The sequence below is a fragment of the Megachile rotundata genome, chromosome 5 (genome assembly GCF_050947335.1).
Source record: "Megachile rotundata isolate GNS110a chromosome 5, iyMegRotu1, whole genome shotgun sequence".
Lineage (NCBI taxonomy): Eukaryota > Metazoa > Arthropoda > Insecta > Hymenoptera > Megachilidae > Megachile > Megachile rotundata.
Window position 1 is genome coordinate 13,510,064 of NC_134987.1, and position 14,043 is coordinate 13,524,106.

The 14,043-nt window shown below is 34.2% G+C and overlaps 1 long non-coding RNA gene across 1 annotated transcript; it reads left to right on the plus strand.

Moving 5' to 3' along the window:
- Positions 1-8,741: 8,741 nt before the first annotated feature.
- LOC143264560 (uncharacterized) lies at positions 8,742-10,278 on the plus strand. The gene is made up of 4 exons (XR_013038309.1): positions 8,742-9,138; positions 9,465-9,667; positions 9,772-9,867; positions 9,972-10,278. It is a non-coding gene; the product is annotated as an uncharacterized LOC143264560 (long non-coding RNA).
- The last annotated feature ends 3,765 nt before the right edge of the window (positions 10,279-14,043 follow it).

Genomic DNA, 14,043 nt, shown 5'->3' on the forward strand with positions numbered 1-14,043 from the left:
CTACGGAAAGTACCGTGAAGGGTTAATCGAGGGAGCTATTTCTCTTTGAAGCCTCGACGTTCATTATTCATTTTTCTTCCGTCTAAGATTACATCGGCTAGAAACCCTTGTCCTTCATCGGCTGAAGAATCGACAGAGGTTGCTGGCTCGGGGCGTGTATTTCATGGATAATGTTGTGTATGCATCACCACTTTTGCGCTTCCACTCTTCGAGCTGGCGGCCCCTAAGGTAATAGCATCGCATCACGTTGAGTGATTTTACACTCCTCCGCCTTCCACGTCAATACCCTCGATAAATTAAGAGCTCGAGATATAAAAAAAAAGAAAACGCGAAGAAGAAGAAAAGAGAGACGAGATAAAAAATAACGGCGCAGCGGAACGGTACAATAGATCCCCGTCAATCTCGACTGAGAGTGCTCCACGTCCGACTATGAAAGAAAAAGGTTAATGTTCTCTTGCATCCGAGGAAAGTATTAAGTAACGCAACATCTTGACAGAGAGAAAGGGATCGAATAGAGAGCAAAGTTCAGAATCCCAAGATGATTTTACAAGATTTTTGTAATTAGTATTAAATGGCAAGAATGAAGATCTTTCATGTTCGGAGTTTTTGTGTTAGTGACTACATTAACATTATACGCCGGAGGTACGTTTATACTGACCCTAGGTGATTTAAAATTTTAATTTAATTTTAAAATGTCCGACCTCGTTTCCTTTAATTTTATGCTGTTTTCGGAGATAATATTAGTTGATGTGAGAGGAAATGTTCTGGTGAAACGTGGAAATTTGGATTGTTAGATTGTTAGACGTTCTGATGTGTAGGTAGTTAGAGAGTTAGACGTTTGGACAGTTATATATTTGGGTATTCAGATGTTTAGATAATTAGATAATTAAGTACTTAGCTATTATAAATTCTCGAGTTCTAAATGTCACAAGTCTGCTGGGTCCCCAATTCGCACATTTCAATTTTTCAATTCTTCAATTTTTCAGTTCTTCAATTCTTCAATTTTTCAATTTTCAATTTTTCAATTTTTCAATTTTTCAATTTTTCAATTATTCAATTTTTCAATTCCTCCAATTCCCGACTTTTCAATTCCCTAATTCCCAAATTCCAAACTTCTTAATTTCCTAATTCCCAAATTCCCAACTACTTAATTTCCCACCTTCCAAATTCCCAACTCCTAATTACCCAATTTCCAAATTCCCAACTCCTAATTTCCCAATTTCCAAATTCCCAACTTCTCAGTTTCCCAATTTCCCAAATTTCCAAATTTCCAATTATCTAATTACCCAAATTCCTTAATTCCTCAATTACCCAATTACCCAATTACCCAATTACCCAATTACCCAATTCCCCAATTCCCTAATTACCAACTTCCTAATTTCCCACCTTCCAAATTCCCAACTCCTAATTACCCAATTTCCAAATTCCCAACTTCTCAGTTTCCCAGTTTCCCAAATTTCCAATTATTTAATTACCCAAATTCCTTAATTCCCCAATTACCCAATTACCCAATTCCCTATTTACCAACTTCCTAATTTCCCACTTTCCAAATTTCCAACTCCTAATTTCCCACTTTTCAAATTCCCAACTCCTAATTACCCACTTCCAAAATTCCCAACTTCCTAATTTCCAATTCCCAAATTCCCCCATTTCCCAACCTTTCAGTTTCCAAATTCCCCACTTCCCCAATTCCCTAATTCCCTAATTCCCAACTTCTTAATTTCCCAATTCCCTAATTCCCAACTTCTTAATTTCCCAATTCCCTAATTCCCAACTTCTTAATTCCCCAGTTCCCTAATTCCCAACTTCTTAATTTCCCAATTTCCTATTTCCCATTTACTCAATTTCCCAATTCCCAATTCTGAAATTCCCCAAACCCCTAATACCACTATTCCTAATCTTCTAAATCCCCAATTTCCCAAATCCCCAAATCCATCTCCAATCTCTCAATTTCCCAAACTCCGAATTTCAAAATTTCCACCAATCTGAACACCTAAAAAAACGATGACCAACATTAGCCATCATCCTAACAAATAAAACCATAGTATAAACGGTATCCTCAAGCCCCGAGGTGTCTCGCGAAACGTTTGTCCCGCATCGTTCGTCGGGCAAAGACGAGGCGTAATTTATTATTGCGGGCAACGCTCCCGACTCAGACGTAGAATTTCAAATATCCTGCGGATAGTCGGACGAAACGTCTTGCCGGGTCAGAAGACTTGTCGTCGTTGTGAAAGTTCTTCAGAGACGGTAGAAAACGAGCGGTCGAGAGATGAATCCAAAGTAAAGCCTGAAGAGGAACAGGCCTCGAGGGCCACTCCTGGAATATTTGACAACATGTGTCCCTAGACGATCGTCTGCGAGAAAAAGCCAACCAAAGTGTACGTGTACATACGGTACACAATCGCGCAGACGGCAAAATACACGTGGAAATTCGCGAAGACAGCCAGTCAGTCGATATCGCGCCGTTATAAATATCGAAATGGCGAGCATGCTTTACCTATTATCAACGACATTTATCGTCGTGCTTGCGCGAGCTACGCGCATTGACGTATCTTGAATTTCTGTCTGCCGTGAATTTGTGGCTACGGGTTTATTGATAGGGACTACGTCGTGTATCATGTTGGGGTGAATGGCTGCGGGAAATTTGCGATTTGGGGATTTAGGAATTTATGGATTACGGGATTTAGGAATTTAGGGATGCATGGGTGTAGGAATTTTAGGGGTTGGAAAATTGAAAATTTGAAGAGTGTAGGTACTTTGGAAATTTAAGGATTTGGGAAGTTTGTGATTGTGGGATTTGGAGATTTGAGGATTTGGGAATTGGAGGATTTGGGAATTGGAGGATTTGGGAATTGGAGGATTTGGGAATTGGAGGATTTGGGAATTTGAGAATGTGGGAATTGGAGGATTGGGGAAGTGGAGGATTGGGGAATTGGAGGATTTGAAATTTTCAGAATTTGGGAATTTGAGAATTTGGGAATTTGAGGATTTGGGAATTTGAGGATTTGGGAATTTGAAAATTTGGGAATTTGAGGATTTGGTAATTGGAGGATTTGAAATTTTCAGGATTTGGGAATTTGAGGATTTGGGAATTTGAGAATGTGGGAACTGGAGGATTTGGGAATTGGAGGATTTGGGAATTGAAGGATTTGAAATTTTCAGGATTTGGGAATTTGAGAATTTGGGAATTGGTGGATTTGAGAATTGGAGGATTTGAGAATTTGAGGATTTGGGAATTGGAGGATTAGGGAATTTGGGAATTTGGGAATTTGAGAATTTGAGAATTTGAGGATTTGGGAATTTGAGAATTTGGGAATTGGAGGGTTTGGGAATTGGAGGATTTGGGAATTGGAGGATTTTAGAATTTGAGGATTTTGGAATTTGAGGATTTGGGAATTTGAAGAATTGGAGATTTGAGGATTTGGAGGTTTGAAGATTTAGGAATGTGAGGATTCGTGAATTTGGGAATTTGAAGATTAAGAAATTTAAGAATTTCGAACTTGAGGATCTGTGTGTTCAAAGACTTTGAAATTTGAGTATTTGTGTATTTCAGAATTTGTGGATTTTGGGATTTGAAGATTTGGGAATTTGAACATTCATTAATTATATGTATAATTATGAGATTTAAAAATTTGAAGATTTCTGTAAAGAAGAAATAGAGAAATGGAGGATTCTAATTCTATAATCTTCACATAATTATAATTCATGATCCATAATTTTTGAAAAAAGATAAAATTGTAAAATTATAAATATTTCAAAATCAAAAACATAAAAGCTTGCCGATTGAATATGATAATTTTAAAATAATTCCTATTCATACTAATAATTTTCTCCATTTCTATATTACTTTCATACCCTGTATTTTACTCTTGATTTTTCTATTTTGATACTGTAGCAAAACGTCCTATTTTTATATTTGCTATTCGATTTTGTATCATACGATTTTCCTCAGCAACCCAATACGTTAGGCAACAGCAAAAAATGGCCAGAGGCCATTCATCAGCTTCAATAAATTTCTCGTCTGCTCGTACACCTCGAGAACCCTCGCAAGGGCAGTAGTACATTTTAATTTACTTCATACTTTAGATAGTAAGCACGTACCCTCGTGGAACAAGTTATTTCGACCTTGGTGCTTAGGACTTTCTTATCTTCCCTCTATCACATTAGTGATGGTTGTTTAATTCGTGACTAGATAACAACCTGATTATTTACTCGTTTATTTTTTGAAAGCATCATATAACTTATTATTTAACAGTGTTTTCATCTACTTTATTAACTTTTATATTTATGGTTCAATAAATAATTAGTTAAAATTAAATGTTATTTATATTTATATGTGACTTGCATATTTAATTATATACTGATAATCATTGAGTAGAAAATTTTATTCAGTCAGTTTATGAAATTTACAAGAGGATAAATTTAAATTTACAATTTGCAAATTTACAAATTTATAAAATTTACAATTTTGATAAAATTTTTTTTATGAATGTGGAACAAAATGGAAATAGTTTGTATTTAATCATTTTTGTCAAAACATATTCATTATTTAAGAAGTTTATTATTAAATTGTAACACTGAATTATGATAGCTGTTGTAATGAAAGTGCTTGAATAATAGACTCTTGAATTATTTTTGAATATTATTTTTCCTATTTTTATATGTTTTATTTAATTTTTCTATTTTTATATACTTTGTTTAATTTTTCTATTTTTATATACGTATCTTTACTTCTTTTTTCATATGTACTTTAAGGTTTATTTTCTTCTCCTTTCGTATTTTTTTATCAGTTTATTTTTTAATTTTTTTTTTTACTGTACCATGTATTATACCTTTTTTACCATAATTACACTGTCCTTTTTTAATGCACAGTAACTTACAGTTAATTTCAATTATTAGCACTATATTTTTCTGATTTATAGTAACTTGTATTACACCATATACAAGCTGCAGTAAAAAAAGTTTCTCTTTGCAATGTTTATGAAACACCATAACGAGCCTAATAATGTTACCTCGATATTTAATGCAATAACCGAGAATTTAGTTGTATCTCCGATCCGGCATCTTCGAAAGTAAAAAATGTCACGAAAGCCCGTGGAAGCGGTGGTACGTGGTTGCAATTTATAGTAGAGTAACGCTCTTCAAATCGAGTCACGCGGATATCGGACGTCTCCTCTTGAAAAAAACTACATCTGTGATCGCGTGATCACGAATTCGAACCCTGTTTGTTGATAGCGAACGTATAAAGTGTGCAAAAAAAAAAAATTCGACGTAACAAGCTCCGATATGCTACGTGCTGAAAAAATGGGGTTGCGCCCTCGAAACCACGATTTCCACCATTTTTTTTTTTTTTTTTTTTATTCTGCGCCGACAGAATGTTATTTCTGTTATTCCTCGTGTTTTCCGCTGCTTACTAATCGGTTATATCGCAACAAAGCTTTGTAACTATTGCTTCAAAATCAGTGTTTAATTAAAATATTAATATAAGATAGATATTTTTTATTTTTTGTGGGGGGGTGTTTTTTATTTTTTGTTAATTTTGTTCATTTTTACTTTATTTTTGTTGATTTATGATAAGCCTTAATAATTATAGGTATTACTTTTTGAATACATGTTTTATAGTAAATTCAAACTGGATTTACAAGGATTAATTTTTTATTTCAAACTATGAATTTGTATAATAAATTCCTTAATAAATACTGTTTGAGAAGATTAATTTTTTATTTCAAGTTATGAATCTGTCTAATAAATACAATCTGAGTCTCGTTAAAAAAAATTAACATATTCATTATTAAATATGTTAAAAAATTAACATATTTCATTATTTATTCAAGTTATGAATGCCTATAATAAATACAAACTCTGTATCGTTTAAAGAATATGAATTTTTTAAATGAAGTTGTGAATCTGTATAAGAAATGCAAACTGAGCTTCATAAAAAAAATTAACTCTTTAATTCAAGTTATGAATGCATATAATAAATACAAACTAAATATCGTTTAAAGAATATGAATTTTTTAAATCAAATTGTGAATCTGTCTAAAAAATACAAACTGAGCTTCGTCAAAAAAAAATTAACTCTTCAACTTAAGTTATGAATGCATATAATAAACACAAACTGAATATCGTTTAAAGAATATGAATTTTTAAAATCAAATTGTGAATCTGTCTAAAAAATACAAACTGAGCTTCGTCAAAAAAAAATTAACTCTTCAACTTAAGTTATGAATGCATATAATAAACACAAACTGAATATCGTTTAAATTATATGAATTTTTTAAATCAAACTATGAATCAGTACAATAAATAGTAAATCTTGAAGTTAAAATTTGAGGTTATGAATTTACGTATACAAATTAAATCTCGAACATAAAGAACGAACTACCAATAAATTAGTAAACACTATACTTTCCTCTTTCACCATGAATTCGAATTACATCGCATTAGGGGTACCATGCTCCTCGAAGGACGTCAAAGTGTTAATAAAGGTTACCCTTCGACACGGGTTCATAAAACGAAGGAGTATGACATCAAAGAAAAATAGAACAGGGTATTCTTTTTAATTAAAAGAATAAACTTGAGTTAAAAGCTCCTTTAATACCTCTCAGTTCCTTCAGCGTCCGTAAAACAACAAATTTCTTGGCAATCTTAAACAGGCGACTTAAGTGCGTCTTCTAAAGAAAATGTTAAAATTTACGAGTGTGGACAATTACAGTTAAATATATTCGTATAAAAATGTTGCATTAAGCGTATGCGCATACAATTGGCACACTTCGGCGGGGAATTCAGAGAAGAAGAAAGAAGATGGAAAAGAAAGAGAAGAGAAAACGAATGGATTTAAGCGGTTAGTTTTAGCAGGGGCTGACTAAGCTGAACCCTGACCTATACCGTCTAAGCACCGGAGTTCGTCGAGTATGCCGTTGCCTGAAATATTTACCATTTACCCATTCCATACCTCCAACTTTCCACTCGTGTTTCACCCCTTCTTCCTCTTTCGCTCTTCACCATCGTATGAACTTTCCTCTTATACAGACGGTCGTATATACTCGTCGCATCCGCATGATACATCGATGTCATCGATTCTTCAAACGAGCAATAGGAAAAATGAAATTGACGAAAAAGCGGGAGTGAAGGAAATTCTTGCGAATTTCGACCATATAGATATTTGTGTACACTTTCGTCTACGGTAAACTTGCGATAGATTGCTATCAAGGTGGTTGTAAAATTTTTGGAATTTTGCGAAGTTGTGGATGTCATTTGACATTTTTATGTTTTGTGGGAATGGGGGTCTGTGTTATTAAATTTGTTAATTTAGAAATTATCAGACTAGTATTCTTAGAAATTTGTAGTTTTTAAATTAGTTTGTTTCTGAGGGTTATTTATCGAATATTCATTTGAACTGAATTTTGGACTAACAGGTAGCAATATTTAACATGTATGAATTTACAAATTTACAAATTCACGGCTACCTAATTTCACAATACCTAAATACCCAACTTCTTAATTTCCCAAAACCTGAATTCCCAAATTCTTAATTTCCCGACTCCACAATTTCCTAATTCCAAAGATTCCAACTTCCTAATTTCCCAATTTCTAAATTTCTAAATTCCCTAGTTCCCAACTTCCTAATTTCACAATTCCTAAGTTCCCCAACTCCACAATGACCCAATTCCCTAATTTCCCAATTCCACAATGCCCCAATTCTCTAATTTCTCCAATTCCACAATGCCCCAATTCCCTAATTTCCCAATTCCTCAATTCCCCAATTCCACAATGCCCCAATTCCCTAATTTCCCAACTTCTCAATTTCCCAATTTCTAAATTCCCCAATTCCAGAATTCCCCAATTTCCTAATTTCCTCATTCCAAAATTCCCCAATTCCACAATGCCCCAATTCCCTAATTTCCCAATTCCTCAGTTCCCCAATTCCACAATGCCCCAATTCCCTAATTTCCCAATTCCTAAATTCCCCAATTCCCAATTTCCCAATTTCCTAATTTCCTAATTTCCCAATTCCTCAATTCCCCAATTCCATAATGCCCCAATTCCCTAATTTCCTAATTCCTAAATTCCTCAATTCCTAAATTCCTCAATTCCACAATGCCCTAATTCCCAATTTCCCAACTTCCTAATTTCCCAATTCCTCAAATCCCCAATTCCATAATGCCTCAATTCCCTAACTTCCCAATTCCTAAATTCCCCAATTCCCTAACTTCCCAATTCCCTAATTCCCAACTTCTCAATTTCCCAATTTCTAAATTCCCCAATTCCAGAATTCCCCAATTTCCTAATTTCCTCATTCCAAAATTCCCCAGTTCCACAATTCCCCAATTCCTTAATTCCCAACTTCCTAATTCCCAAATTCCCAAATTCTTAATTTCCTAACTTCATAATTTCCCAATTCCCAAATTCTCAACTACCTAATCTCCCACTTCCCCAGTTCCCCAATTATTTTTTAAATTACCTAATTTCTAAAAGTTATTTATTTATCTCTCCACTTAAACTAAATTTTAAATTAACACGTACCAGTATTCAATAAAAAGTATTAACAAAAAAATGACATTATCACGATGAAAGCAACATTGCCTCATAAAACAGTGGATAACTTTCTTACCTGCTGTTTTTGTAAGTATTTGTCGGAAGAAGAGCCTGAATACAGCATGTATCATATTATACGTGTAAACTCGGGACAAGAAGCTAGTAAAAAAGTTCCCGTGGTCGTCTTCGCGTTGCATGGAATGTTTGCATATTTTCAGGAAAAACACCGGATACGGCCGCAGTGTAACACTATAAAAACATGAGATGGCGGGCTATGAAATAGCGTTTACGATGAACCCATCAACAATATATTATGTACGATCGGATAAATTTACCACGAGGGATTAACATTTTTCCACAATATTCCTTTTTGTTCCTCTGCGAAATACTTAATCGCGAAATTAGACGAAAACGAAATAAACTGGAGCGAATGCATCCAATTCGCATATTGCGGTGTGGCGTACGTAATCCTTCCGGTTAATGTATGACGAGCATAAAATGGAATAGCGAACGGTATAGAGAGGCGTAATAAAAGTCGTAGGCGAAATTGAAGTAAACCGAGGATGCCGATCGGGGAGCGAAATGGCGAGTAATATAAAGGTAAAAAAATGGGAACAAAAAAAAATACTGCCGAAAAATATACGACAATCGGCAGAGTTTTGAACCTTTCTGCGGGTTTAGAGTGCATGCATTTGCGAAAGCGTGTCACCGTTTCAAGAAGACCGCTTTGAGTATTACACTGTGCAATGTAAAATGTAAACGTTAAAAGCTTTTATATCTTGTGCAAGCTGGGAACGAAATAAAAAAGTCACGAAATAATAAACGGAACGTTAAAAATCTTTTAGAATAATATTTCTACGGACTTTATCTACTTCTGCGTTGTGCTGTATTGTCTAAAATAATTTATACGGTTTTAACCCTTTCAGCGGACGACCTATATGAGATAAGACGATTTTAAATGGGACACCGATTATTTCTGACAAATGTACGAAAAAAATGCGTCGACTTGGATGATTGATTAGTGAGAGGTTAGTTTTAGATATAGAAGGTGGATGTGGTGGCGAAGAACTTGCAGGGGTGCACGTATGGTCCTTTGGAATTATTAATTATTAATTGGAAATAACTTAAGGTAAGTTAAGACGATTCGAGGTAAAATGGGACACAGATTATTTCTAACAAATACGCGTACGAAAAATATTCATCGACTTGGACGATTGATTAGTGAGAGGTTAGTTTTAGATATAGAAGGTGAATGTGGAGGCGAAGAACTTGCAGGGGTGCACGTATGGTCCTTTGGAATTATTAATTATTAATTGGAAATAACTTAGGGTAAGTTAAGACGATTCTAGGTAAAATGAGACACCGATTATTTCTAACAAATACGCGTACGAAAAATATTCATCGACTTGGACGATTGATTTGTGAGAGGTTAGTTTTAGATATAGAAGGTGGATGTGGTGGCGAAGAACTTGCAGGGGTGCACGTATGGTCCCTTGGAATTATTAATTATTAATTAGAAATAACTTAAGTTAAGTTAAGACGATTCAAGGTAAAATGGGACACAGATTATTTCTAACAAATACGCGTACGAAAAATATTCATCGACTTGGACGATTGATTTGTGAGAGGTTAGTTTTAGATATAGAAGGTGGATGTGGTGGCGAAGAACTCGCAGGGGTGCACGTATGGTCCTTTGGAATTATTAATTATTAATTAGAAATAATTTAAGAAACTTCAACTTCGCTTAAAAGTTTAAAAATATCAAAACCCTTTGCATTATTAAATTTAAGAATTTTTAAATTTGAGGTTAGAATTAATTTTTGTAAAATTATATTTTCCATACATATTTTTACATAGACTTATAGGTCTAAGAAAATACTCTTGTCTCAAACATTTTATATCTTCCATAGTTTATGATTTATTCAAGATTTATTTCATTTGAACATAAGGGTTGACTTCCTTGAATAAGAGGGTTGATTTTTCCCTTGTCATAAAAACGAAGCACGAATATATTCATACTTATATTCTCAGATAGGTCTAATGAACACTTACGCAAACAATTATAAAATTATGTAAAGTTTCGTAAAAATCGTATATTCTGTTGAAGTCAATGAGGTACAAAGAGCAAGCAATAAAAGCTTGTAATCAGTGTCCCGACATATTTGTTAATCTACGTCGAGCAAAGCAACTCGCAGTGGTTGAAGAGGTAGGAAAGTTTTAGCGTGACCGGGAAGATACAAACGTGGGACACGGTCTAAAGCGAAATTAGCTAACTTCCAAGGCTGGATAACGCAACAGAGTCGAGAGCTGGATATCAGAACTAAGCCGTTTTGTTCCACGTTGCACCATTGCGGTCTTGTAAGCTGCCATACCCCGCGTACCACCCGGTATACCAACTTCCAAAGTGACTTACCCAAATTTACATTTACCTTGTCGAGAAACCAACGGAAGATCGTATCCTTATCTGTTGCAGCTTGTCTGCTAACGGTATGTGATATCCCAGACAATTCCTGTCAACTAACACCGGAGATGCGTTCAACGCAAATTTATGCAAACTCCTTCCATTATTTTTGCAAACGATCGTATAATGTTATTCGTGGAATTTCATTATTCCTCCATTTTAGCTGATCGCTTCGGTCCACTCTCGCGATTTTAAATGCTGAAGCGTTTTGATTGTTGAATAAATTTCATAGAGAAAGAGCACCGATTCGGTTTATTGAAAGTCTGGATCCGTGCAGCTTGTGGACTGAAATTGATCAAAATCGATGGACGTAATTATGAAATATAAATATCGTGGTTTAAGAATTGAGTTATGTATAATTTTGATGGAGATGTATTAGTTGTATTGAACGTGTGGTACATTCTGTATATTCTTATATTTTGTTATAAATAGTAGCAGAAATAGATTGTAAATATTTAATGAAATCATAGAAAACATTTCTTCATATTTATAACTTTATGTCGTATCTTCTCAAAGAATTGCCAACTAGCAATATTTTCTTCTTGACGCATTTGTCAAAAAATATTCGTTCAGTTTCATTTTAGTTACTTTGTAAAATTTCAAGATCACATTTTTAAAATTTAAGAAATCTTGTAATAATTTCAGAAAGATGTTAAGCCACTATTTTGAGTTAGAACAAATGTTCAATATCAAAATTAGATTTCGTGACTTCAGACAATTCTAAATATAAATTTTTACGACGCCAAAAATCGAATTATAACCATGATAAAAAATATCACTTGTGAAGAAAATTTTCTTTAAGTTTATGCTTTTCGACCGTCTTGCGCTACATTTGTATTTTAACCATATGTGTTTTGCACCACGATTCTCCGCTGTCAGTAGATATTCCAGTGACCGTAAACATAAATCGGTTCTAGTAGAATCGATTGCCCGGCATACCATACATTTCTCCTGGTATAACGGCGTTACGTGTTAGCGCCTGCTAGTCTCCATTTGTACGTCTACCAAATTTCATTTCCAATTCCAATAGCCGCCAATCTCCGAATTGATCGAAGTAAGGCGAACGATGGGACACCACGAATCGATGTGCAGTGCGATACAAACGGTGGTGAGAGATTTTTAATTCGGAATAGGGATATTAAAGCTTTGTACCTCTTTTTTATTTTTATACTATTTGAAATTATTTTTTTTAGTATTTTTTAAACTGTTAATTATGTACTTTGAATATAGTTGCATGTTTCGTATATGTATAGATGTTTCAGAGTTAGTATTAGGTTTGCGGAGGATGTGCAGTTATTTTTAGATTAAAAATACATGAGGGATGACAAATGAGAGATACACAAATTAATTTATGCAGCTCTTCATTTTGACGAAAGTCAACATATATTTTGACAAGAGAATGTTAATTATTTCTGTAATTCAAACTGAGGAATTTAAGATTCGCCATTTTGACGCGCTGCGTATACCCAGACTTAATTAAAATAAAAATGCATTTATTCAAAATCATAGCATTGTGACTTATTGTTTATTCAAAAATAAAAACAACATTTAGAAAATATCACTGAATTACATATACCGATTTCACTTATAAATAGACAAATAAATTATGTCACTTACGTATCAAATTAGAAAAAAATTTTTAAGTAATACTTCAAAGTATTTCTTATCTATCTTTCATTTTTTTTTATTTATAAAGAAGTTACAGTTTTCACAGTATGTATTTATTTCGATAGCCAATAACTGACGTGATAAATATACCGTTGTTCCGCTTCCCCACAAATATCTTGAATTACAAAATTAGATGAGGAAAACGAACCCCAGAGAGTCGATGGAATTCTATTTCCGAGGGAAACATTAATTTTTTGTACGTGCATAGGTTCATCGCTGGAAGTCTATTTTAATTCGTCCATCGACATACGGTGATTGGCACCAATGGCACCGCAAATTTAGTCAAATAATTGCGGAATTAAATCAGCGCTGCCATTCGAAATACCTCTAAAATTACGTTAATCACTGGGAGTGGTAAATAGAGTCATTATACTCGAAATTCAATTCTGAATAAAGTTTGTGAAGGTAGAAATCTCCAGATTTAGGAAGGTAGAAATTTCAGTATTTGAGAAACTATCTTCTTCTTCTAACTTTTGAATGTAGGAAGTGAGAAATTTCTAAATGTAGAAAGGTATAAATTTCCAAATGTAGAAGGTTAAAAAATTCATATTTATGAATTATCGACTTTGGAAATCGTATATTTTTTAATTTAGAAAATTCCTTCATTTACAAGTCTAAATATTGCTTCTATATTTTCTTTATTTTCTATGAATTACCTAAACATTCAATCTTCATCCAATGTTACCTAAACATTCAATCTTAATCTGTGCATCCACAATACTACCCTCATCATCCTCCTCATGTTCCATCGAATAAATAAATATTAAAATATACAGATTACACAGATTAACACTAGATCATGTAACATAATCGTTGCAGTCATCGTGTAAAACGCTGAACTAGCTATTACACACGTTTAACTTAACAAGAAATAACATCGCTATAAAACGCCACGGGTTAAAATTTATCTGCGTAGCTAACAAGCTTATAACAAAGCAAGCAGCGAAGAATCGTCAAGTTCCAGTATTTCGTCGTGATTTATCTTCAGGACAATAAAAAGCTCCGTTACACCTCCGTCTGGTGCGGGTATATGATGCATAGTGTTAATAACGTCCGTAGTCTACTTCGTAGTTGCGTATGGAACATCCTACCAGCCGCCACCTCTGTCACGCTTTTTTCCTGCACCCGTTCAGTTACTGTTTTCCTCCCTATTTCCATGTGCCTTGTTTCCCTCGTTTTAAGCCGTGTATCCGTTTCCCTTACGTTTTTTTCCGAGTCCATTCTGTTATTCAAATCAAACATTTGTACAGGCAGTTCTTTGATAAACCAAGTGGACAATTCCTGTTTCGATTTTAAAATGCATGAGGTATTCTTGTAGGTACACAGGGCAGGTTTTTAGATCTTGATCTTTGCTTTGGGGCAAATTAGTGCTGCTT